Source organism: Castor canadensis, chromosome 2 (assembly GCF_047511655.1).
Source record: "Castor canadensis chromosome 2, mCasCan1.hap1v2, whole genome shotgun sequence".
Taxonomy (NCBI): Eukaryota; Metazoa; Chordata; class Mammalia; order Rodentia; family Castoridae; genus Castor; species Castor canadensis.
The window spans coordinates 5,127,151-5,152,543 of record NC_133387.1 but is presented as its reverse complement, the minus strand read 5'-3'; the positions used below and the strand labels follow the sequence as shown (position 1 = coordinate 5,152,543).

Below are 25,393 nucleotides of genomic sequence, written 5' to 3'. Positions count from 1 at the left end.
GATTGTTCTGATCTCTGCCTCCTGAGTAGCTAGAATTACAGGCATGAGCCACTAGCACCCAGCTCCCTGTTTTCTTTTAAAAGTCTTATGGTTTTGGTTCTTACATTTAGGTCTATAATCCATTTTGAGTTGATTTTTTAATATATTTAATGAGTTAGAGGCCCAATAGGACTGCTGTAAGTCAGGGTAATTTTTACCAGTTACAATTGTTTCTCTAGGAAAAGGAGTCTGCAGAGCTCCTCACCCCACCATTCCAGAAATCGTCTCAATGGATAGGACAAACTATATCTCATGATCTGAAAGAAAAATCTGGTTGGCGAGTGGCTCAAGTGAGTTCAAACCCTAGTACCACCAAAAAAAGGAAAAATTTATATCCTAAGATTTAGAACAGACAGACATTAAGAATGTCTATGAGGTCAACCTCTCAATCAATGAAGAAATACCTAAACACCCTTACACCCTCAATACAAAGTACTGTTTTTTTTTAGGTGAGACTGGGGCTTGAACTCAGGGCTTCACGCTTGCAAAGGAGGAGCTTTACTGCTTGAACCACGCCTCTAGTCCATTTTGTCTGCTTATTTTGGAGAACTATTTGCCCATGCTAGCCTCGAAATTTGATGCTCCCAAGTAGGTAGGATTCTAAGCATGAGCCACTGGCACCCAGTTGATACATGGTCTTTTACTATCTTCTGGGCAACAAATGTCATGATTTCCTACTCAGGCAGGCGGTTTGATGCTGGACAGTTTGAATAGACAGAAGTTCACTTTGACCTGAAGGGAGCCTCCAATTAATAGCAGTTTTGAAAATGTGTTAGTTGGCTAATCCTTCTTGTGTTAAACAGTCCTTCAAACAATTGAGGCCAGGCATCAAATCTCCCTTTATTAATTTCCTTTCAGGGTTAATTAACCTTCAATTTTTCCTCAAATGAGGAATTTGCTAAACTTCTAAATACCCTAGTCATTTTCTTTGAATGTCTCTCTTAAAATTGTTCTGAAATTATTGGGAGGTTGAGGCAGGAGAATCTTGAGTTCAAGGACAGTCTGGAACACAAACCAAGACCCTGACTTGAAAAAAAAAATTGGTCTGAAATTAAATGCAAAAACGTAAATGTGATCTAAATAAATCAGTGTATGGACTGGAGGTATGGTTCAAATGACAGAATGCCTGCTTTGCAACCGTGAAGTCCTGAGTTCAAATCTCAGTCCCAATCCCCCCCCCAAAAAAACTTGTGGTAAATAAATAAACCAGTGTATGATGTAATTATTTTCAGTACAGATGGGTAGGAAGTAAACAGATGGACAAATGATTAGATAAATGCCTTCTAAAATACAATCACTCAAACAGCAGAAGACTGAGGAGGAGAAACTGGATGTGCTGTCTGGAGCCAGTGAAGCTCACTTAAGGAGGATCAAGCCCTCTGAATACCTCTGGGCAAATGAATTTGTCTCTCTTTCCCTGAGAATCAGTAACTAAGTAGGAGAACAGACTCTGGCCCCAGTGCCCGCTCTGTGTTTAGAAATGTGACTTGTGGCCTCTTTGAGGATTTGTTTCTAGAAATGATCTCAGTAATAGAACTCAGAACAGCATTTTGTGTGGGGCCAACATAGGCACTGTATTGAAAAAAAATGCTTACATAGTCTAAAGGTTTGTAGCCATCAGAAGCAGACAGCTGCTATAGACTGAATGTCTGTGTCCTCACAAATATGTTGAAATCCTAATGCACAGGGTGATGAGAAGTGTCTTTTACAAGTCAGGGCCCTTCCCAGATTACCTGTCAATACTGGATCTTGAAATTCCCAGCTACCAGAACTGTGTGAAATAAATTTATGCTGTTCATAACCGTGTGTTTATGGCATTTTGTTACAGCAACCTGCACTGAGTAAGATGACTGTCAGGTTCTTCTGCTAGTGCTTAGACTTAAATGGATCTACATTTGATTTGAACTTGACTTTAGAGATGCTCTTGGGTAATCACTGAATCTCAGATTATCACATACCAAGTAAAGTGCAACACTGTCCTTACTAGTTGCTTGGTGGGAGGAGAGGGGAGGTTATAAAAGATCTCATGTAGAGAATCTTGCAAGTGTTCATGGCACATGGCTCCTTAAACACACACACTGGAGACTGGAGAGAAAGGGGCAGAGAACAGAAAATCTGTATGAATAAGGAGACTTAGCATGGACATCAGATATGGAAGAGGAGAGAAGTGAGTGGCTGCTATTGCAAGAGGTAGCTGGGAAGTGGAAACTGGATGGAGGAGGCACAGGATTTGTAATTGTCACAGGCACAGCCTTCTCATTCCAGCTGGGCAGGTGGTCCAGAAGCATAAAGACCTTGAAGCTTCCTGTTCCTCACTTGTGGCAGGTTTACAACTAATGTGTTTGAAAGGAAGACCAAATTTTGCTCCTAGATAGCTGCTGGCTTTGGTAGGGACGACAGTGGCAAAGGTAGAAAGAGATCAGTCATCCCACCAGACAGCCAGGAAACATGTGCAACTCTGAAACGAGTGTCCTTTCCCATACCTCTCACAGGTTATCGCAGACTTTCATTGGTTCTGCATTATTTTCAACTTTGTAAATTGAAAAAAAAAAGAGAGAGACAGAGAGACAGAAGCACAAGTGATTGTTGTCTGTAGAAAGGCAAATGAACTTTTTCTATGGAGGAGTAATTACTGCTTTGTAGGATGCTGACCAGTTTTGCTTCATTTCTGCATTTTTTTTTCAAAAAATTTTTTGGCAGCACTCAGGGTCTCATGCTTGCTAAGCAGGTGCTCCACTACTTAAGCCACTCTGCCAGTCCTCATCTCTGCATTTCTGATTGCCTGTATATCTGTGTGGTCTTGGAGTTCTCCTTTGGACCAGTTATGACATCACTGATTCCCTCATTAGTTGAAGAGTTTAATAAAATCTCTGATGTGTTCATTTGTATTTAGATGAGTGTTGCAATTTTATGCTTTAAATTATGTTAAGACAGTTCTGACAGGTTGGGTAAAGAGGCACAGGATCCGCCTCTGACACCAGCACAGCTTCACCCGCGTGAAGCGTGTATCAGGCGAGGACTGAGTCTGTTTCTAGGCAGCACTGAGTTTTGTATGGCAAAGGGAGAACACTCTCATTTTACCAGCCACTGTCTTATGGGTACACTGTTCTGTATGGCAGTGTTAACTCAGGTCATCCCATAAACCATTAGAACTGAAGTGGGGTGCCTGTTGTGGTCAGGTGCGTTATACCTTATGTGAAAGCAGCAGCACCCCAGCCTTTCATTTTTGTCTTTAATAAAAACAAGAAGGATCACAGTGCAAACCACTTAGAAAGCTTTTTAGGTTTGGGGAGGCATAAAATGAAACCTACATTTGTACTGGAAAGTATTTGCTTAGCTGAAGGCAATTTATTGCTACTCTTCTTCTTGTCTTTCCTATCTACTTCACATTTAAAACATGATTTGAAATTTACATTTGGAGCCACAATTCAAAAGGGCAGGTGATCCTCTGGTTACTGTCCTCCAAGAATTCCAGATATGTACATGAATAAAGCCATAATGTGGGATAAAATTCCAGGTTGGTGTTTCATATCTCTACCTGCTGCTGAATATGCCTGGAATGGGAAACAGCCAATGCTGGTTGGTTTTAATAATCTTAAATGCAGTGAACTCATGTCTGCAGAGCATCTAATATTTCACTTCCTAATCTTGCTCTGTTTTTCTATCATAAATACCTTATTATTGAGAAGGGGGGCTGAGTGCTATTTTACGTTGGTAAAGTAACAGTGATGACTGGTAAGGAGGAGATGTGATAGCCCGTGTGCTAGAACACAAAGAAGGAGAAAGAGGGTGGATTATAGGGCAGCAATGAGTCTGAGGCTCTGTTTCTCTAAATGCAAACCCAGATCAACATATACAGCACCACTGGGGAGGCTGTCATAAAAGCAGAGTCTCAGGTCTCAGCCCAGATTGACCTAAACAAAATACACATTTTAATAAGATTACCTGGTGATTTGCATTACCATTAAGAAGTACTGGGGAAAACACCAAGAGTTTTATTCCTTTGTGCCCTAGTGGTCTTGCCTTATTTAGGATTCTTATAACAGAGTCACCCTAAAATGCACTTGGCCTTAGAAGTACTTGGATGGGGTTCATGATCATGTAGGGTAAAGTCGTCTCTGTGTTAGCTCTTGCTGAACATAAAGGCTCAGTCAAGAAATATTTAATAAACTCCTGTGAGCAAGGTTCTAAGACAGTGTGTGTATTTTGAGGGGTTTTTTTGGTAGTACTGGGGCTTGAACCTGAGTTCAACCACTTGAACCATGCAAAGGATTATAATTTCCGTGACTAGGAGCAGGCTATTCTTTTTTTTTTCTTTTTTTCAGGGAGGGGGAAGACTACGGTTTGAACTCAGGCTATTCTTTTTTTAAACTAGGGTTTGAACTCAGGGCCTCATGCTTACTAGGCAGGCACTCTACCACTTGAGCTACTCCACCAGCCATCAGATCATTGTTGAAAGAAGAAATAATCCGGATATCATCCCATTAGACTCTAATACCTTTTTTTTTTGTGATGCTAGGGATTAAACTCAGGGCCTCGTGCATGCTAGTCAAGTGGTGCTCTACCACTAAGCCACATCCCCAGCTGCTAATACATTAATTTTTTGGGGGGAGGGTTCAAGAGAGGGTCTCTCTATGTAGCCCAGGGAGGCCTCAAACTTGCAATCCTCCTGTCTTAGCCTCCTGAGTGCTGGGATTACAGGCAAGCCTACCATGCCTGTCTAATACTTTAGTAGAACTTTTTAGATGCTAACACGATTAGGAGCCATGAGAAATAAAGCACATTGCTTTAGTAAATGTTAAAGTCAACTAATGAATGTTATGATATGGAATTAGGTTTGTTCTTTGTCTCTGCACACCCTATTCTTCATGTGAGGAGAACAGTCTTTCTACCAAAGTGTGTCACCATCTTAGCTGCTTGCAGTTCCGGGTTCTTGTTTACTGAGCTCCATTTTCGCATCAAAATTACTACCTACCCTACCCCAAATTCCAAGTGTAGCGTTAGGCAATCGTGAGCAGACTGTGCACCATCAGGGAGAAAAGTGCAGACCTGCGGTCTACTCCATGTGCTTGCTGCCCGTGTGCCCATACACCCTTCTGCAGAAGTAAATTTCCTTTGCTGAGACAATTCTCTGCTTTTGTGTCTTCAATTGTGACTCCAGTGGTCTTCGGGGTCTTATTTCTAACATACATTAGATGAATCAAACTTAACTACTACATTGAAAAGTTAAGAATAGCTCCAGGAGCCCTCCATTTCTTGATGCAACTTCAATTTTAAGCACAGTCTTCTATAAGGAAAACAGAAACAATGCAGTGGATGGCTGTAAAGACACCATCTAGAGGACTGTGCCCACGCTTCAGAGGAGTAAACTGTATAGCTTGCCAATGAATTCAGTTATCTTTTAAAAGGTCACACTCTTGTTCCTGTGCTGTCTTAGGAACAAGCCAGGTCATTACTGTTGGCTACTACACGCCAGAATGTGACAGAGGCAAAAGCAGAGCATCCGACACGTGTTCTCCAGGAATTTACAGTCCAGATTGCGAGAGAGGTAGAGGCACGTAAAAATATTAGTCAAGACAATGCACAGGTCTCAAGTAAAGAACAAAAGTAAGTGTGCTGTGCTAAGTCTGGCCTTAGATGATCAGCGAGGAGTCACAGAGCATGAGGACTTGAGCTGGGTCTTGCAGCTCAATCTAGATTTATGATAGAATTAGTAGCTGTTCTGAGGAAAATACCTCCCCTCACCCACCCAGCAGTGTTTTTCCCAGAAGAAACATTTTCCTATGACTCTTGCATAGCAGAGGTCTGATTCCAAAGTCCAAATCTGTATGTCTTACTCAGGTATTAGCCATCCTGTACAGAAAGCCATCATCTTTGGAAGATAACTAATGCTGCAGGAAGCTTTGTCTATTTCCCTGGCAAATACTAGCATACTAACGTCATTTCATTATCCTTGGGCATTTCTTTGCTCCTGCTTTGGCTAAGCAGAATTCTAGTTGAAAACAACAACATGAAGCTATGCTGAGCACTCTCATTGTAATATGTGGGTTCACTGTGCCCTCTGGGTCCATACTCTTCACACACAGGACTCAGTAAATGCTGCTGCCAGACAGCTCACTTAGCCCATCTATTCTAGGTTTCAAGAAGAAGAACTCAACAGTGAAAGAACAAGTAAAACGGTCTGGGATTTGATTACTGGCTAGTGCAGTGGCAGTGGTGCAATGGCAGTGGTACAGTGGCAGTAATAATAATAGTAGTAGCAGCATGTTTTTGTTTATCAATCAACCTATCCTACTTGGAAACTAAAGTAAAAAAAAAAGAGGTCTCTAATAATATGCTAAAAAAAGACAATTTTCAAAAGGTAAAAAACATATACATATATAAAATTAACATGTGGTCATTTTATTCAACTCATTAGTTAATGAAGGAAGTGGTTCAAATGAGGATTTGAGGAGGCAGGTATTTATAACAATAAAAGAATGACAGGATAAGATCACTAGGTGAGATATAAAGCTAGTTAATGTCCTACAGGGCCACAAAACACAGCCTGTGTGGTTATCTTTCTTTCCCAGTGGACAGAAGTTTTTTACACCTCTGACTGGACAGGAGTCTGCAAGTTAACCTCTGTTCCTACAGAGTCATCATTGGACAACCAATGGTGAAAGCTAGCAACGCACAAAGAACACATAGTGATTTCTATTTCCATGGTCTGAATAATTTTTCTGACACCCAGAAGAGGTTCTCAAAGGTCCAATATCATAATAAGGTGACACTGTACCCACTATAAGAGAGCAGTGTTCCTCATCTTCCTTCCTCCTGAGATGGACCTGACTTTTAGATATCACCAGACACTTAAGGCTGGCAACTACCCAGCCCCCTTCCTCAGACTCTAAACGTCTGGGGGTAGAAAATAGAATTTTATGTATTTTTGCAGTAATAAATGTTAAGAGCAGAAAATAAAATAAGAACAGTGTTAGAGCAATATTAATTCTGTACAGTTTGAGGAAATGTGATTTGACTATGTAATGACCAGGCACAAAGTAGGGCACAAAAACTATTCCAGTGAATAATAATGAGTGGAGAGGTCCTTTACATTCTGACTTTGGTGGTTTGAAACCCAGCTGAGAGTTGCCAATCTAGATATAAATGTAAAGGTATTTAAGTTGAGTTTTAGACTTACTCCTAGCAACTTCATTCATCTGGAAAAATGCTAGGCACAGTCAGAGAACAGCTGTATAAGGAACGTATAATCTATATGCACCCAAGACCATTTAGTTATGGCCGAAAGCTTTCTCAGCCTTGGAAAGTTTCAGTGTCTTACAGTAGTGTACTACAAATCATCTTCACAGAAATGTCAATTTTCACTGGGTGCTGGTGACTCACTTCTGTAATCCTAGCTACTCAGGAGGCAGAGATCAGGAGGATCGCAGTTCAAAGCCAGCCTGGGCAAATAATTCCACAAGACCCTATCTTGAAAAATGCCTTCACAAAAAAGGACTGGTGAAGTGGCTCAAGGGTGAAGGCCCTGAGTTCAAGTCCCAGTACCAAAAAAAAAAAAAAAAAAAAAAAAAGAAATGTCAATTTTCAAAAATCCTAAATCATTTTTCACTAAACTTTACATAGGAAAGTATGCAAGCCAGGTGCTGCTGGCTCACGCCTGCAATCCTACTATTCAGGAGACAGAGATCAGGAAGATTGCAGTTCGAAGCCAGCCTGGGAAATAGTTCATGATACTCCGTCTTGAAAATACCCAACACAAAAAAGGACTGGCTGAGTGGCTCAAGTGGTAGAGTGCCTGCCTAGCAAGTGTGAGGCCCCGAGTTCAAACCCAAGTACTGCCCCTACCCCCAAGAAGTTTGCAAATACAAAATTCAGAAATACTTCTATGAAATATTTAAACTTTAAAAGCACTGGCGATCCTATATATATATTTTTTGGTGTACTAGAGTTTCAACTCAGAGCTTTATGCTTGCTAGGCAGTGCTTTACTGCTCCAGACCAAAGCATTGGTAATAAAGAGATAAGAAATCAATTCCTGGTATTAAACATATACTCTGTGCAGGATACATTATTGGGCCTGAGTTGTTTAAAAGGAGTAAGATACTGTTTCTGCTTCCAAAAGCATATATAATGGGGGAGATAGATTTGTGAACATATGTAATACAAGAAAGTCTGCATACAGAGCCAAGTATACATGTGGGAACCCAGAGGAAGGACAATTGAGTCAGGCTTGAGTTGGAGGAAGCCAGGAAACCTCCAGGGAGAAAGGACACTGAGTTGGGCCTTGAAGGATTTAATATGCATTTGACTAGAAAATTCTCTAAAAGGAATGGTTGTGGGTAAATAAAGGATTGCTGTGACACATTTTTCTCAAAATGATTTCAATTATGTGGAAAAATGTATATGATACTACAAAGACAGACAAGTGACAGACTGAGAGCAAAATATTTTAAAAAGACCCATTTTGTGGGCAATTCACAAAAATATAGAAGCAGCCAATGAACATTCACAACGTACTTGATCTTGCTAATAAACAAATGCAAAGTAAAATGAGATAACAGTTTGTGCAGAGAAGCATAAAAAAGATTTTAAGAGAGGGCAGGCTTCTTACCTCTCTGCTTCCTGGCTGTGATGTGCTTGGCTCTGCTCTGTTCATGTCAGTCTGCCATGATGGACTGACACCTCTGATACTGTGAGCTAACGTAATCTTCTTCCCTTTTAAGTTGTTGTCAGGCATCAAGTTCCAGTGACACAAAAGTCTGACTAATACAGAAAATTGGTCCCTATTTGGTATTAGTTGTTGCTGTGACTAAACCTGACATATGATTCTTAAATCTTTGGGAGTGGTTTGGGGAGGGATTTGGAAGAGCATGGGGAGGTGGGCTAGAGAAGCCCTATAAAGCTGTAAGCAGAGCTTAATGGATAATTCTGCTAGGAATTCAGAAGATGAGAAAACCAATACGAATGTGGGCAGCTTATGAGTCCTCAGATGGGAATAAGGACTCTATTGGGAACTGGACAGAGGTCATTCATGTTATATTCTGGCAAAAAAACTTGTCTACATTTTTGCTCTGTCCTGAGACTTTGTGGGAGGCTGAGTTTAAAGGTTCAAACACATTAATCTGAAATTTCAATGTGGTCCAGCATTCGGGTTTTGGTGTGGATATTGCCAGTTGCTTTCAACCCAGATTACACAGAAAATCAGGAGGAAAAAAAACAGAGAATAAAGACCTGAAAAACATGTAGTTTGGTCAGAAAAATTCATATAAAGTTGGTGCTGAGGAAGTCATGGTTTCTGAAGAGACTAGCACAGTTAAAAAGAAGCAAAGGACTTTTCATCAGGACAATAGGGAAGATGCCTTGAAGGCATCTTAGGAATTGGCCAGACCCCACCCAGTGCAGGCTTAAGGGGATGAAAGAGTAAACTTCTTCGGAAGACTTTCCCTTGAGAAGAGAAGGGGCTCCCTGCTCCTCAGGATTCAGTTCATCATGCTCAGTCACCCAGGCACTCAGAGGCTACTGCAGCACCCCATCCACATGATGCTGGCTTTGCAGGCACGCAGAATGTAAGAATTATGGGGTCAGGAGGCTTCCACCCAGTTTTCAAAGGAAGGCCTGGGAAGCCAGGCAATGTATGACAGGATCAAAATCCCTGCAGGCAGCCCCTGAGAGACAAGGCATGAAGCTGTGAGGGTGGAACAGAAAGCACAGTGATACCCCAGGAAGTTAAAAATGCCAGGAATGTGAAATGTCTGCTTCCTACAGAAAGATGTAGAAAGCCTGAGAAAGGCCAAGTGGGCTGCAATGGGCAAGGCCATAGCAGCTGGGCTGCCCAAGTCCTTCATAGCTCACATGATGCCACCATGTGCCCCAGATGCTAGACATGGATCTAAAGGAATTAATGTTTGTCCTCCTGGGTTTTGCTCTCACAGTCATCTGATCCTTTCCTGGTATTTCCCCATTCCTCCCTGTTGGAATGGGAATGTTTATTTTGTGCCATTGTGTCTTGGAAGTATGTAATTTTCTTTTTGATTTTTCAGGGTCTTGCAGCTAAGAGTTTGTCCTCAATCTCAGAGGAGACTGAACTTGGACTTTTGAATGATGTTGGAATTAAGACAATGAGAATTCTTGGATATGGGTTGGATTCATTTGGCATTAAGAGATAGACATAAACTTTTTTTTTTTTTTTTTGGTGGGGTAGAGGTGGAATGTTACAGGTTAAGCAGATGTGTTTGGGTGTAAAGTTGGCAAGCATTGAGTGGATTTGTGATAGTCCATTTTGATTATCAACTTGATTGGATTGAGAAGTACCTAGGAGATTAGTGAAGCACACCTCTGGGTGTCTATAAGGGCATTTCCAGAGAGTATTAACTAAGGAAGACTGGCCTGGATGTGGGTAGAACTATCCCACAGGCCTGGGACTTTTGAGAGAATAAAAGGGATAAAGGATAAAGCCCATAGCACAGACATGCAATTCTCTCTCTGGTCTGTCTCTCCATCTCTTTCTCTTTGCGTTTCCTGGTTACCATGGTGGGAGCTGCTCTGCTCCACCATGCCTTTCTACCCATTTAAAAAAAGAAAAGAAACAAAAACCAGATTCTAAGAAAGGAATAAGACTTGTGGTGTGCTAGTCTATAAAGAAACTAGTGCTCTCACATACAGTGCAGGAGCATGAGTTAGTACAACTTTTCTATTAGAAATGGGTTTCTACTGGTAGGACTTTACCTTATGAAAATAATTTGACAGTAGTGCAAAGATTATATTTATATAAAGGTCATCAAAACAATGAGAACAATTTCTAAAATGAAAAAGCAAAGAAAGAAATGTCTAACAATTGAGGATTGATGTTGAATAGGTTACAGACTCAAGAAATGTTACGTGTCATTAAAATCATAATCAAAATTTTCACGGTAAAAATTTTCAAAGTATTGGCCAGGTGCCCATGGCTCACACCTATAATCTTAGCTATGCAGGAGGCAGAGATCAGGAGGATTGTGGTTTGAAGCTGGCCCTGGGCAAATGGTTAGACCCTATCTCGAAAAAAACCCATCCCAAAAAGGGGCTGGTAGAGTGGCTCAAGATGTAGGCCCTGAGTTCAAACCCCAGTACGGCAAAAAAAAAAAAAAAAAAAAAATTAAGTGAGAAAACAACTTTGATTATGAAAATGAAAAACGGTCTTTGCTTTCCTGTTTCTTTCCAGATTGTGTTTAGACACTACCCTCACTTAACAAAAGCTCCCTGCAGTATTAGCTAAGTTATCATCCAACTCACAACTTTCTTTACGGGGTGGCTGATTCCGTAGGCAGACAGTTTGGGACTTTGCTAATTTTTTTCTTCCTTAGAAAGAATTCTGGAATCAGGCAGTGAAATAATCGTTTTAACCCATTCTAATGCTTAAGAAAATCTGAAAGTATATATATCAATAAGCTTAATAACATTTAAATTTTTCTTTGTTCTGTAAAATGTTTGCAATAAACATGGATGATTTTTAAATCATAATATAAAATATATAATTATTTACAAATAAGCAAAATTGTCTTAAAAAGTAGCAGTAACACCTCTATGAATTTCACACTGCTTTTTTTTTGGTGGTACTGGGAGTTGAACTTAGGGCCTTGCACCACTCAAGCCTTGGCCCCAGCCCTCTAGGGACTTCATCTGAGGAAGTAATCACAGGTAAGCATGAAGACGTTTGCATATGCACCATCTTTGCCCATGTTCTCCAGAAAAGGAACAGAAGGCAAAGCTTACATGTTAATTGCGAGTGGAATCCCAGGAAATTGGGGGTGAAAGAAAGAAGGGGGACTCAGGAGAGATGGTTCCAGTACCTTCTCACATTTAGCTGACTTGACCCCATGGGTGTCCAGGGGACTCATTGGAGGTACCGTGTCTAGGAGTGAAGGGGACTGAGGGTGAGGACCAGGCCTGACTCTGTGGATTTGGGTTAACACGCAACACAGTACAGGACAATTTTCCTTTGCACCACTCAGATCTACTCAGTTGGATCCTCTATGATCTGAATCTCACATGACAGTAAGATGCAACCCTTCTTCCCCACAGGAGAAATGAAAATGAACACTTAATAGTCATGGCCAGTTGTCCCCTGCTGGTGGCACAGCAGGATGCTGTACTGGGTTGTGCAGCCAGCCCAGTTGTAGCTGGTACTTGCTGTGGCCTCTCCTCCATCCATCTGGGACTGTCCCCACTCCCAGCCAAGCATGGTGGTGGGTATGCTTGCCTGTCAGATTGATGAAGTAGATTCTCAACTCCAGGAGGCCGAGCCCTTCAGTGCTTTGCCCTCACCAGGCACAGGGGCTTTGGTTACTCAGTTATAGTTGTCAGTGGGCATGGGAGCATCAAAAAACATCTTCAGTTCACACAACAAAGGCATACTTCTCCCTCAGACCAGAATTTTCTTTTGGCAGTACTCAGGTCCTCATGCTCCCTGGGCAGATGCCCTACCATTTGTACCACTTTGCCAGCCCCATGGGCCAAATCTTATAATCAGAGACACAAACTGGAGGTAGAATTTTTGAAGGCAAAAAAAAAAAAAACCCAACAAAACCACAAGTTGGGGCAATCACTTTGAAATACTGGTGTCTGCTGACTATTTAATCCATCTCACCTTCCAACCATTTATCCATCCATCCATCCAATAGCTAAAATGTTCAAGAGGTGTCTATAACATTATATGAAATGCTTATTTCTTACAAAACACACTTTCTCTGTATTTTCAGAATTTGTGAAAATGGGAGAGAACTTGGTTAGTATGATCGATTCTGGGTGCCAGGGTTGTATATTTTGCATGACTCTAAGAGGGATGAAACTGGGAAATGAACCCAGGGCTTCTCACGTGCTAGACAGACACTATACAGCTGAACTACAGGTACATCCTCCCCTCCACACACACTTTTTTTTTTTTTTTTGGTGGGACTGGGGTTTGAACTCAGGGCTCCACACTTGGAAAGCAGCCACTCTATCACTTGAGCCACCCCTCCAATTCATTTTTGCTCTGGTTATTTTGGAGATGGGATCTTCAGAACTTTTTGCTTGTGCTGGCCTTGAACTGAGATCCCCGAGATCTCAGCCTCTCACATAGCTAGGATTACAGGCATGAGGTACCAGTGCCCAGCCAGCCCTCTCCCCACTTTCAAATTTCTTTTTATTTTAAGATGGGGTCTCTAAGTTTCCCAGGCTGGCCTCAAACTTTCAACCCTCCTGCCTCCGTTACTCAAGGATGTGGAATTACAGGTGTGTGCCACCAAATCTGGCTTCCAAGTTTTCTTTCTTTCTTTCTTTTTTTTTTCTCTTTGTATAGGATTTTATTAAATGGCTTTAATGGAACCTCACCCAGACTCCAGGTACACATGCCGGAGACCCTGCTATGCTGTAGGGGTTGGCTGGGCATAGCAGGTGACTCTGGCTTCCTGCTCTTCTGTTCAGAGATGGGAGTGGTGGGCAGGATCTCATCTTTGGGCTCCATAATGCTGCCATGGTCAGACAAGGGCTTCTTGGGACCAGTCTTACCATTCGAGTCCCAGGGCAGCATGATCTTCACTTTGATGCCCAGCACACCCTGTCTGAGAAGCACTTGGCACACAGCTGTGTCAGTGTGATACTGTGGATCAGGCCATCCACAAGCTTCATGGATTTAGCCCCCTGTCCTGGAAGTTTCCCAGACACCACAACCTCAGAGCCCTTGGGACCACGCTCCATAATGATTTGCAGCACACCGTAGCAGGCCCTCCACACAGCGAGCCCTTCTAGGAGTTTGTAGAGAAGGGACTCTGCCTGGGCAATGGCACACAGACCTCCTGTGGCTACCTTTTCAGCACAAAGCTCTACGCTGCCCTCAGGGAAGCCAAATCTCTTCTGAACTATTGCGGTCAACTCCCAAATCCAGTGACCCCTTTCACCAGGAACATTCTGTGTCCTGGTAGCTAAAGTAATGATTTCTGTCCTGGTTAGTGTAACTTGGACCTCAACTCCAGAATAACCATCTTTTGCCAGCTCCCGATTAAGAAATTCATTCAATTAGTCTTTGAAGATGCCATCAACAAACTTCCTCTTGTTGGAAATCTGCACCGCCATCTAGCCGCTGCACATCGCCCAAAGGAAAGGACCCAAATTTTCTTTTGATAGATCAACTCTACCACTTTAAATGAAAGAAACAAATCAATGTTAAGTTTTTATGTTGATATTTTATTTTCATCAACTTGTAGATTATTGGCTATTAAAATCCATTTATTTACTGATGCACAGATGGAACCCAGGGCCTCACACAGGCTAAGCATGTGCTTTTCCACTGAGTTATGCTCCCAACCCCTTTATTTATTTATTTGTGGTACTGGGGTTTGAACTTGGGGCCTCACGCTTGCTAGGCATTTGAGTCACTCTGCCAGTCCTTTTTTACGTTGGGTTTTTTTTTTTTTCCGCGGTACTGGGGCTTGAACTCAAAGCCTACACCCTGAGCCACTCTCCCAGGCCTTTTTTGTTATGGGTTTTTCGAGATAGGAACTTACAAACTATTTGCCTGGGCTGACTTTGAACTGCAATCCTCCTGATCCCTGCCTCCTGAGTAGCTAGGATTCAGGCATGAGTCACTGGTGCCTGGGTCCCTCTATTTATTTTTAAACTGCAGCAAGTCTCCTTCCTGATATTACTAATCAGCTAATTCTTTTCCTTCACTCAGTCCTATTATGTACTTATATTTAGACAGCTTATAAATCTAATTAAGAAATGCATTTCAGGGAAATGTCTCGGTATTCCAAGATGGCGGCTAGAGGGAGGAAGCAGAAAGCGACCCTCCTATAGTGAAATCTTGGAGAGACGCTGGAGACACACTTTGCAGGCATAATCACCGAGAAAAGGCATAACTTTGACTCCTCCACATCTCCAGCTGGCGCAAAGAATCTCCACGTCACGTTAAACAAAGAAACCAGGAGGGCCCCCGGGCCACCAGTCACCAGCGCCCAGATGGCTTGGGAAGATGCGGACCAGGTGAGCTTTGCGGTACCGCGGTACTCCCACAGACAAGCCTGGGCCAGAGCAGCATAGCCCCCTGGACAGACTGACCTCCACCCAGGAAAAAAAGAGAAACTGAGTACTAAGCAATAAGAACAGTTAAGACACGCTGGAAAGAGGGTGGGGCGCCCTGAGCGCTGAAGATTGGGGGAGGGGAATCCTTCCCGGGACTGTAAATAAACGAGCCGGGCGGGCCGGAGAGCCTCTGGCGGGAGCGGGGTGCGCCCAGCAACCAGGAGCGGGGACGCTTGTGAGAGGAGGGAAGACCCACTTCCCACGTGAACTGTAAATAAACACGCAGGCCTGACAAGCGGGGCAGTGTCACCTTTCCCAGTGCTTGGGAAGGGGAAAGCCTGTAGCAGAGGCTCCCGCACAGGAGAACTCTGAGCAAACAAAGCCTGTGGGACCAGGTTGAGTGCTAGCTCACCCCAGAGATCTGCATAAATAACGTCACCAGCTACAGGCTGAGAGCAGCAGGCAGGCAAGCCACAGTTGCAGATACCACTCTCAGAACTGCCTCCAGACGCTTTTTTTTTCTTTTTCTCCCTACCTTTGATGAGAGAACAACCGAATTACACCTGCAAGCCGAAAAACTTACTGAAACTGTATTGCATTTGAACTGGGGACACTTGGTGGGGCTTTTTTTTTTTTTCTTCTGTGTGTGTGTGAGTGTAGTTTTGTTCTACTTTATGCATCCCCTTTGATGAGACAACTACAGAACAACATCTGAGGCACCAACTCCAGGACTGGAGATTGAGACGGACATCCAAATTATTAAGACTGAAATTGCATTGCATATAAACTTGGAAGTTTTTTGGTTTTTTTTTTTTTTTTAATTTCCTATTTTCAATTTTATTTTAATTCATTTTTATATATAGATATTACTTTCATATACTTATTTTTTATTTTTTTTATCTTTGATTTTCAATCCTCTCTCTGTCTCTCTATTGTCTGTTCAGCTTACTGTCGATTAGTACACTAACACTCCCTGTTTATACCTTTGAAACTCTCTTGTCTGATACCTTGTTCTGCTTTCTCCCTCTTGTCTGTATATTTGTTTTCCCCTTTTCTTTAACTTCTTGCTTTCCATCTCAGCTCACTCTTCCATTCTCAATATTACCATTGTTATTATTACAAGCTAGAAAATACCTAATTACACACAGTACAGGGACAGTAACAACACCAAGGACAATGACGGGAAGACAGAAAAAACAGGGAAACCAGTTTCCCCACAGCAAAAAATTAGTACAGGAACCAGAGGGAAATGAAGAGAACAGAAACTCAGATCCAGACTCCAACAAAATGAAGATAAACTATGCCAAAGGACCCAATGAAGCCCACAAGAATAATTTAAAAGAAGACATACTACAAGTACTCAATGAGAATTTTATAGAGATGATACTGGATAGGGTCAACCAAAATGTACAGGAGACACTCAAGAAATTCCAAGACAATAAAAATAGAGAATTTGAAAAAGCAAAAGAAGAAATAAAGGAAACCATAGAAGCACTGTATAAACACCAAAGTGAAAGAGAGAACACGATGAATAAATGGATAAATGAACTCAGGACAAAAATAGACAACAATAAAGAAGAAAACTGCCAGGATATGGAAAACCTCAGAAAAAAGAACGAAACAGAACTGCAAAACAAAACGGAAGGCCAATCCAGCAGAATAGAACAAACAGAAGAATCTCAGAACTTGAAGATGAAATGGTAATTAAAGGAAAAACCGAAGAACTATTAATTAAACAACTCAAGACCTGTGAAAAGAAAATGCAAGAACTCACTGACTCCGTCAAAAGACCAAACTTGAGAATCATGGGCATCGAAGAAGGAGAAGAGGTGCAAGCGAAGGGAATGCGTAATATATTCAACAAAATAATAACAGAAAATTTCCCAAATCTAGAGAAAGATATTCCCATACAAATGCAAGAGGCCTCCAGGACACCAAACAGACCAGATCAAAATAGAACTACTCCACGACATATCATCATTAAAACAACAAGTTCAGAAACTAAGGAAAGAATATTGAAGGCTGTAAGAGAGAAAAAACAAGTAACATACAAAGGTAAACCCATCAAAATCACAGCAGACTTCTCAACAGAAACATTAAAAGCAAGAAGAGCGTGGGGTGAGATCTTCCGGGCACTGAATGAAAATAACTTCAACCCCAGGATACTCTACCCAGCAAAGTTATCATTCAAAATAGATGGAGCAATAAAAGTCTTCCATGATAAGCAGAAACTAAAACAATATGTGACCACAAAGCCACCATTACAAAAGATTCTGCAAGGGATCCTGCACACAGAAAGTGACACCCAACTTAACCATGAAAAGGCAGGCAGCACCAAACCACAGGATAAGAAAAAGCAAGACAGTAGAGAGTAACATCAAGTTAGGTACACACAATCAAACCTTCAAACAACTAAGATAACTAAATGGCAGGAATCACCACATACCTATCAGTACTAACACTTAATGTTAATGGACTTAATTCACCCATCAAAAGACACCGTTTGACAAAATGGATTAAAAAAGAAGATCCAACAATTTGTTGCTTACAGGAGACTCATCTCACCAACAGAAATAAGCATATGCTTAGGATGAAAGGCTGGAAGAAGATTTACCAAGCCAATGGCCCCCGAAAACAAGCAGGAATAGCAATGCTTATCTCTGACAAAGTAGACTTCAAACCTACATTGATCAAACGAGATAAAGAAGGACATTCCATACTAATAAAAGGGGAAATAGACCAAAAGGAAATAATAATCATCAATCTGTACGCACCCAATGTCAACGCACCCAATTTCATCAAACATACCCTGAAAGACATAAAAGCATATATAAACGCCAACACAGTGGTTGTGGGAGACTTTAACACTCCATTATCATCAATAGATAGGTCATCCAAACAAAAACTCAATAAAGAAATCCAAGATCTAAAATATGCAATAGATCAAGTGGACCTAGTAGATGTCTACAGAACATTTCATCCAACCTCTACACAATATACATTCTTCTCAGCAGCCCATGGAACCTTCTCCAAAATAGATCATATCCTAGGGCACAAAGCAAGCCTCAGCAAATATAAGAAAATAGAAATAATACCATGCATACTATCTGACCACAATGCAGTAAAAGTAGAACTCAACAACAAAAGTAAAGACAAAAAACATGCAAACAGCTGGAAACTAAATAACTCATTACTTAATGAAGAATGGATCATCGATGCAATAAAAGAGGAAATTAAAATGTTCCTGGAAGTCAATGAAAATGAAAACACAACCTACCGGAACCTATGGGACACAGCTAAGGCAGTCTTGAGAGGAAAGTTTATAGCCATGAGTGCATATATTAAAAAGATTGAAAGATCCCAAATCAATGACCTAATGATACATCTCAAACTCCTAGAAAAACAAGAACAAGCAAATCCCAAAACAAATAGAAGGAGAGAAATAATAAAAATAAGAGCTGAAATCAACGAAATAGAAACCAAAAAAACCATACAAAGAAGTAATGAAACAAAAAGTTGGTTCTTTGAAAAAATAAACAAGATCGATAGACCCCTGGCAAACCTGACTAAAATGAGGAGAGAAAAAACCCAAATTAGTAGAATCAGGAATGCAAAAGGGGAGATAACAACAAACACCATGGAAGTCCAGGAAATCATCAGAGACTACTTTGAGAACCTATATTCAAATAAATTTGAAAATCTAAAAGAAATGGACAGATTTCTAGATACATATGATCATCCAAAACTGAACCAAGAGGAAATTAATCACCTGAATAGACCTATAACACAAAATGAAATTGAAGCAGCAATCAAGAGTCTCCCCAAAAAGAAAAGTCCAGGACCTGATGGATTCTCTGCTGAATTCTATCAGACCTTTAAAGAAGAACTGATACCAACCCTCCTTAAACTGTTCCATGAAATAGAAAGGGAAGGAAAACTGCCAAACACATTTTATGAAGCCAGTATTACACTTATCCCAAAACCAGGCAAAGACACCTCCAAAAAGGAGAACTATAGGCCAATCTCCTTAATGAACATTGATGCAAAAATCCTCAACAAAATAATGGCAAATCGAATTCAGCAACACATCAAAAAGATTATTCACCACGACCAGGTAGGCTTCATCCCAGGGATGCAGGGGTGGTTCAACATACGAAAATCAATAAACGTAATAAACCACATTAACAGAAGCAAAGACAAAAACCACTTGATCATCTCAATAGATGCAGAAAAAGCCTTTGATAAGATCCAACATCATTTCATGATAAAAGCTCTAAGAAAACTAGGAATAGAAGGAAAGTTCCTCAACATTATAAAAGCTATATATGACAAACCTACAGCCAGCATTATACTTAACGGAGAAAAATTAAAACCATTCCCTCTAAAATCTGGAACCAGACAAGGATGCCCACTATCTCCACTCCTATTCAACATAGTACTGGAATTCCTAGCCAGAGCAATTAGGCAAGAAGAAGGAATAAAAGGAATACAAACAGGTAAAGAAACTGTCAAAATATCCCTATTTGCAGACGACATGATACTATACCTTAAAGACCCAAAAAACTCTACTCAGAAGCTTCTAGACATCATCAATAGCTATAGCAAAGTAGCAGGATATAAAATCAACATAGAAAAATCATTAGCATTTCTATACACTAACAATGAGCAAACGGAAAAAGAATGTATGAAAACAATTCCATTTACAATAGCCTCAAAAAAAATCAAATACCTAGGTGTAAACCTAACAAAAGATGTGAAAGACCTCTACAACGAAAACTATACACTTCTGAAGAAAGAGATTGAGGAAGACTATAGAAAGTGGAGAGATCTCCCATGCTCATGGATTGGTAGAATCAACATAGTAAAAATGTCGATACTCCCCAAAGTAATCTACATGTTTAATGCAATTCCCATCAAAATTCCAATGACATTCATCAAAGAGATTGAAAAATCTACTGTTAAATTTATATGGAAAAACAAGAGGCCACGAATAGCCAAGGCAATACTCAGTCAAAAGAACAATGCAGGAGGTATTACAATACCTGACTTCAAACTATATTACAAAGCAATAATAATAAAAACAGCATGGTACTGGCACAAAAACAGACATGAAGACCAGTGGAACAGAATAGAGGATCCAGATATGAAGCCACACAACTATGAGCAACTTATCTTTGACAAAGGAGCTAAAAATACACGATGGAGAAATAGCAGCCTCTTCAACAAAAACTGCTGGGAAAACTGGTTAGCAGTCTGCAAAAAACTGAAACTAGATCCATGTATATCACCCTATACCAAGATTAACTCAAAATGGATCAAGGATCTTAATATCAGACCCCAAACTCTTAAGTTGATACAAGAAAGAGTAGGAAATACTCTGGAGTTAGTAGGTATAGGTAAGAACTTTCTCAATGAAACCCCAGCAGCACAGCAACTAAGATATAGCATAGATAAATGGGACCTCATAAAACTAAAAAGCTTCTGTTCATCAAAAGAAATGGTCTCTAAACTGAAGAGAACACCCACAGAGTGGGAGAAAATATTTGCCAATTATACATCAGACAAAGGACTGATAACCAGAATATACAGGGAACTTAAAAAACTAAATTCTCCCAAAACTAATGAACCAATAAAGAAATGGGCATGTGAACTAAACAGAACTTTCTCAAAAGAAGAAATTCAAATGGCCAGAAAACACATGAAAAAATGCTCACCATCTCTAGCAATAAAGGAAATGCAAATTAAAACCACACTAAGATTCCACCTCACCCCTGTTAGAATAGCCATCATCAGCAACACCACCAACAACAGGTGTTGGCGAGGATGCGGGGAAAAAGGAACCCTCTTACACTGTTGGTGGGAATGTAGACTAGTACAACCACTCTGAAAAAAAAAAAAATTTGGAGGCTACTTAAAAAGCTGGACATCGATCTACCATTTGATCCAGCAATACCACTCTTGGGGATATACCCAAAAGACTGTTACTCCAGAGGCACCTGCACATCCATGTTTATTGCGGCACTATTCACAATAGCCAAGTTATGGAAACAGCCAAGATGCCCCACCACTGACGAATGGATTAAGAAAATGTGGTATCTATACACAATGGAATTTTATGCAGCCATGAAGAAGAACGAAATGTTATCATTCGCTGGTAAATGGATGGAATTGGAGAACATCATTCTGAGTGAGGTTAGCCTGGCTCAAAAAACCAAAAATCGTATGTTCTCCCTCATATGTGGACATTAGATCAAGGGCAAACACAACAAGGGGATTGGACTATGAGCACATGATAAAAGCGAGAGCACACAAGGGAGGGGTGAGGATAGGTAAGACACCTAAAAAACTAGCTAGCATTTGTTGCCCTTAATGCAGAGAAACTAAAGCAGATACCTTAAAGCAACTGAGGCCAATAGGAAAAGGGGACCAGGTACTAGAGAAAAGGTTAGACCAAAAAGAATTAACCTAGAAGGTAACACCCACGCACAGGAAATCAATGTGAGTCAATGCCCTGTATAGCTATCTTTATCTCAACCAGCAAAACCCCTTGTTCCTTCCTATTATTGCTTATACTCTCTCTACAACAAAATTAGAGATAAGGGCAAAATAGTTTCTGCTGGGTATTGAGGGGGGGAGCGGGAGGGGGTGGAGTGGGTGGTAAGGGAGGGGGTGGGGGCAGGGGGGAGAAATAAACCAAGCCTTGTATGCACATATGAATAATAAAAGAAAAATGAAAAAAAATAAAAAAAAAATAAAAAAATTGTGGCAAAATGCACATAGCATTTATTATGTTAACCAGTAAGTCATGGTGAGCACATGTTGAACATACACTCATCAAACAACTCTCCCGCTGCCCCTCCCTGGCCCGGCAGTCACCCTTCCACTTCCCATCTCTGACTTGTAGATTTACTAGATATGTTTAATGAAATTTTATTCAAAATGCTAATATGCCAGAACTTAAATACTTTGCACTAAACTTATGAATGAAAAGTCTGAAAAAGTCAAAAGGTATACATAATTTCCAAATTTCTTCTAGGAAGTGTGTGAATACAAAAGAATCCCAGTCATCTTAATTTATTTTATATATAAAAGAATAAAGGCTTTGCTGACAGTCACAGATCTAGTTATTGTAATGTTACAATAATTCTCTGCAAGAACTGAAGACTCCTTGGGTTGGAGACATGGCTCAAGTGGTAGAGGCACCTGCCTAGCAAGCAAGAAGCCCTGAGTCCAAACCCAGTACTGCAACAGATAAATAAAAAACTGAAGACTCCTGATGCCCGAGAATGCCTTCCATCACAGATCCCGTTGTCTTTAAGTTTTATAGACTTGTATTTTCAATGTTCTAGTCACAATAACCTGACGTTGAGCACTTGGGATAGTCAAGCGTGCATCGTATGGGATGGAGGCGTGGCTCACGTGGTACTGCACCTGTCTAGTAAGTGTGAAACCCTAAGTTCAAACCCCAGTGCGATTGCCCCCAAAATGAATAATACTCTACAATTGATCTGTGGCATTAGATTTTTATATGATGGATTTAAATAGATAAACCTTATTTGGTAATATAACTGTTTTAGGTAAGATTAAGTGCATCATCCTGTAAGTGATTATTACTCTATGTGGGCTTAGAGACCTAAGTGGTCTTAGAGATCATTTAGCCAGAAAAATACTGAAGAAACTGTGGCTCAGTGAATTTCCACCAAATAGCAGGAAATTCTGAATTATGTTTAAAATGTTAAATATGAGTCACACGACTATCTACAAATATTTCTTAATCTTTTAAAAAGGATCCTTTAAGAAACTTCAAAATAAATGAATGGAATCCAGTAATTTAAAACTCAAGTGCTGTTATTTTTACGAGACCTTGGATTATACATTCATTTATTCCTTAGAAGAAAAATCACACTTTCGTTTCTAATACTTTATTTATATTAGAGAGCACTTCAATATTAATTCAAATATCTACCCATTAAATGCAAAAATGTTAATGCAATATTAAAAATGAAATTTAAATGAAAGCAAGGGAATACGACATTAAGGTTCCCATAGCAACTCTCACTACATGTTTCAGTTTCTGAATTGTAATATGGTCATTTATAACAAGCTCACAGAAAGTACAATTTTACAAATATTTAAAGATGTATAGGTTAATGCATGTCAATTCCAGACTTTGGATGCAATGTAATATAATAAATTAGGGTAGGAATACTCCAAATATTAACCCATATTCTTAACTTAGACATAACTACACAGATCAGGTACAAACTTCCTAAATTTTGAATGATTTGTTGGCATTTGTATGGATCATACCACTTTGTGGTTCCCATCACAGCCAAACCCTGAGTTTTATGTTTCTGAAATACTAAAATAGGTATGGCAGAGTGACTCTCACTTTAGAGAGAATTTGAAATGACAAATTACAAATTTCTCTAGCCTATGCAAAAATGTAAACTCCTCAGTTCTCACCAATTAAAAATGCAAGAATTGGGTCCTGATCCATGGATGCTGCCCACGCCATGCCTTTGTTACTGACCTGCCTTTTCTTCCAGCCTTTAATTGTACATGTGAACATGTTGAAAACTCCAAAGACGGAAACAACCTTTAACTAAGCAATAGCTCTTTATTCAGCTAAAGAAAAGAACTAGATTGTCACCAAGCTCTGTGCATAAGGAGTCAGAAAAAATATGAACAACTTAAATGTCCATTAATAGAGGTGGGTGTACAGAGCTTTGAAAGTGGTTAGATAAATATATATTGATGAGGACAGATGTCCACACAGTGTGAAGTAAACATGGAAAACTTGTGTGTGCAGGAATACAGACTAGCGTCCACTGATGTACTCCAGGTGGTGACGGAGGGACCTCTGGATGAGAGATCATGGCTGACTTACACTTCTGAGTTTTGCTGAATGAATATAGTTACACAACAAAGGTGTAAGAGCTCAGTGAAATTAGCTTGCTGGTTTTGATGAGTGTGAGGACACTGGTGCCCTCCTCCACTGGGAGCAGGAGTGGAAGGAGGTGTAAACTTGAGACATGTGAGAACACGAAAAGGTTGCAGTGAAACTACTCCATAACTCTATTTTTAAAAAGAAATTATAGAGCTGGGTGTGGTGGTGGTGCATGCCTGTAATCACCTGGGCTCCATAGCAAGACCTACCTCCAAAAAAAAAAAAAAAAAAAAAAAAATTAAGCAATTCGGTTGGTGGAGTGGCTCAAGTGGTAGAGTACCTGCCTAGCAAGTGCAAGGCCCTGAGTTCAAACCTGAGAACCACCAAAAAAACAAAAACAAAAAACTAAGCCAGGTGCCTACGGCTCCTGCCTGGAATCCTAGCTACTTGGGAGGTTGAGATTAGGAAGATTGAGGCTTGAGGTCAGTCTGGGCAAATAGTTTGTGAGACCTCCCCCCCATCTCTAAAATATACAGAGCAAAATGGACTGGAAGTGGGACTCAAGCCATCAAGCCATAGAAAGTCTGCTTGGCAAACTCAAAGCCTTGAGCTCAAACCCAGTCCCACCAAAAAAAAAAAGGAAAGGAAAGAAAAAATGAAATATTCATATAGGGGAACACTGTATGACAATAAAAAGAAACTACTGATCCATGCTATGACATCATAGATACTGGAAACAGTATGCTAACTGGAAGAAGACTCATAGCAGACCACATATTGTATGATTCCCTGTATCTGAAATGTCCAGGACAGGCCAGTGTGTACAGGTAGAAAACACAGAGGTTTACCAGGGCTGGGGAGAGGTTAACAGAGCAATGGCTAACAAGGAACAGGGTGTCTTTTCAGGAAGATAAAAAGGTTCTGAAATTAAATGGTTGCACATCTCAGGGTACATGAAAACCACCGAGTAGTAGCGTACTTTATTTTACATTTTGGTAGTGCTGGGGACCCAACCCAGGGCTTTGTACACGCTAAATGTGCTCTAACAGTGAACTACATCCCTAGCAGTATACTTTAAATGAGTGGATTTTATGGTGTGTGAAAAATACCTGAATAAGGCTGTTAGGAAGGTATTACAGTGAAGATACCGTAAAATTTCTTGTAGGAAAATTCACTGTGATATTTCTGAGATTTATCTAATGTTTACACATCTTACAGTAGTGCCTTCATTTCTTTTTTCTGTTTTGGTGGTACTGAGGTTTTGAACTCAGGGCCTCATGCTTGCTAGGCAGGTGCTCTACCACTTGAGCCACTTGGCTAGCCCTTGAAACTTTTTTTGAGACAAGGTCTCACTATGTAGCCAGACTCACCATCCTCCTGCCTCAGCCTGGGGTTTACCGGCATGCACCACTATACCAGGAACTAT

The 25,393-nt window shown here is 40.5% G+C and overlaps 1 pseudogene; it reads right to left on the bottom strand.

Moving 5' to 3' along the window:
* Positions 1–8,537: 8,537 nt before the first annotated feature.
* On the bottom strand, positions 8,538–15,898 carry LOC141418615 (small ribosomal subunit protein uS3-like; annotated as a pseudogene).
* Between the last annotated feature and the right edge of the window lie 9,495 nt (positions 15,899–25,393).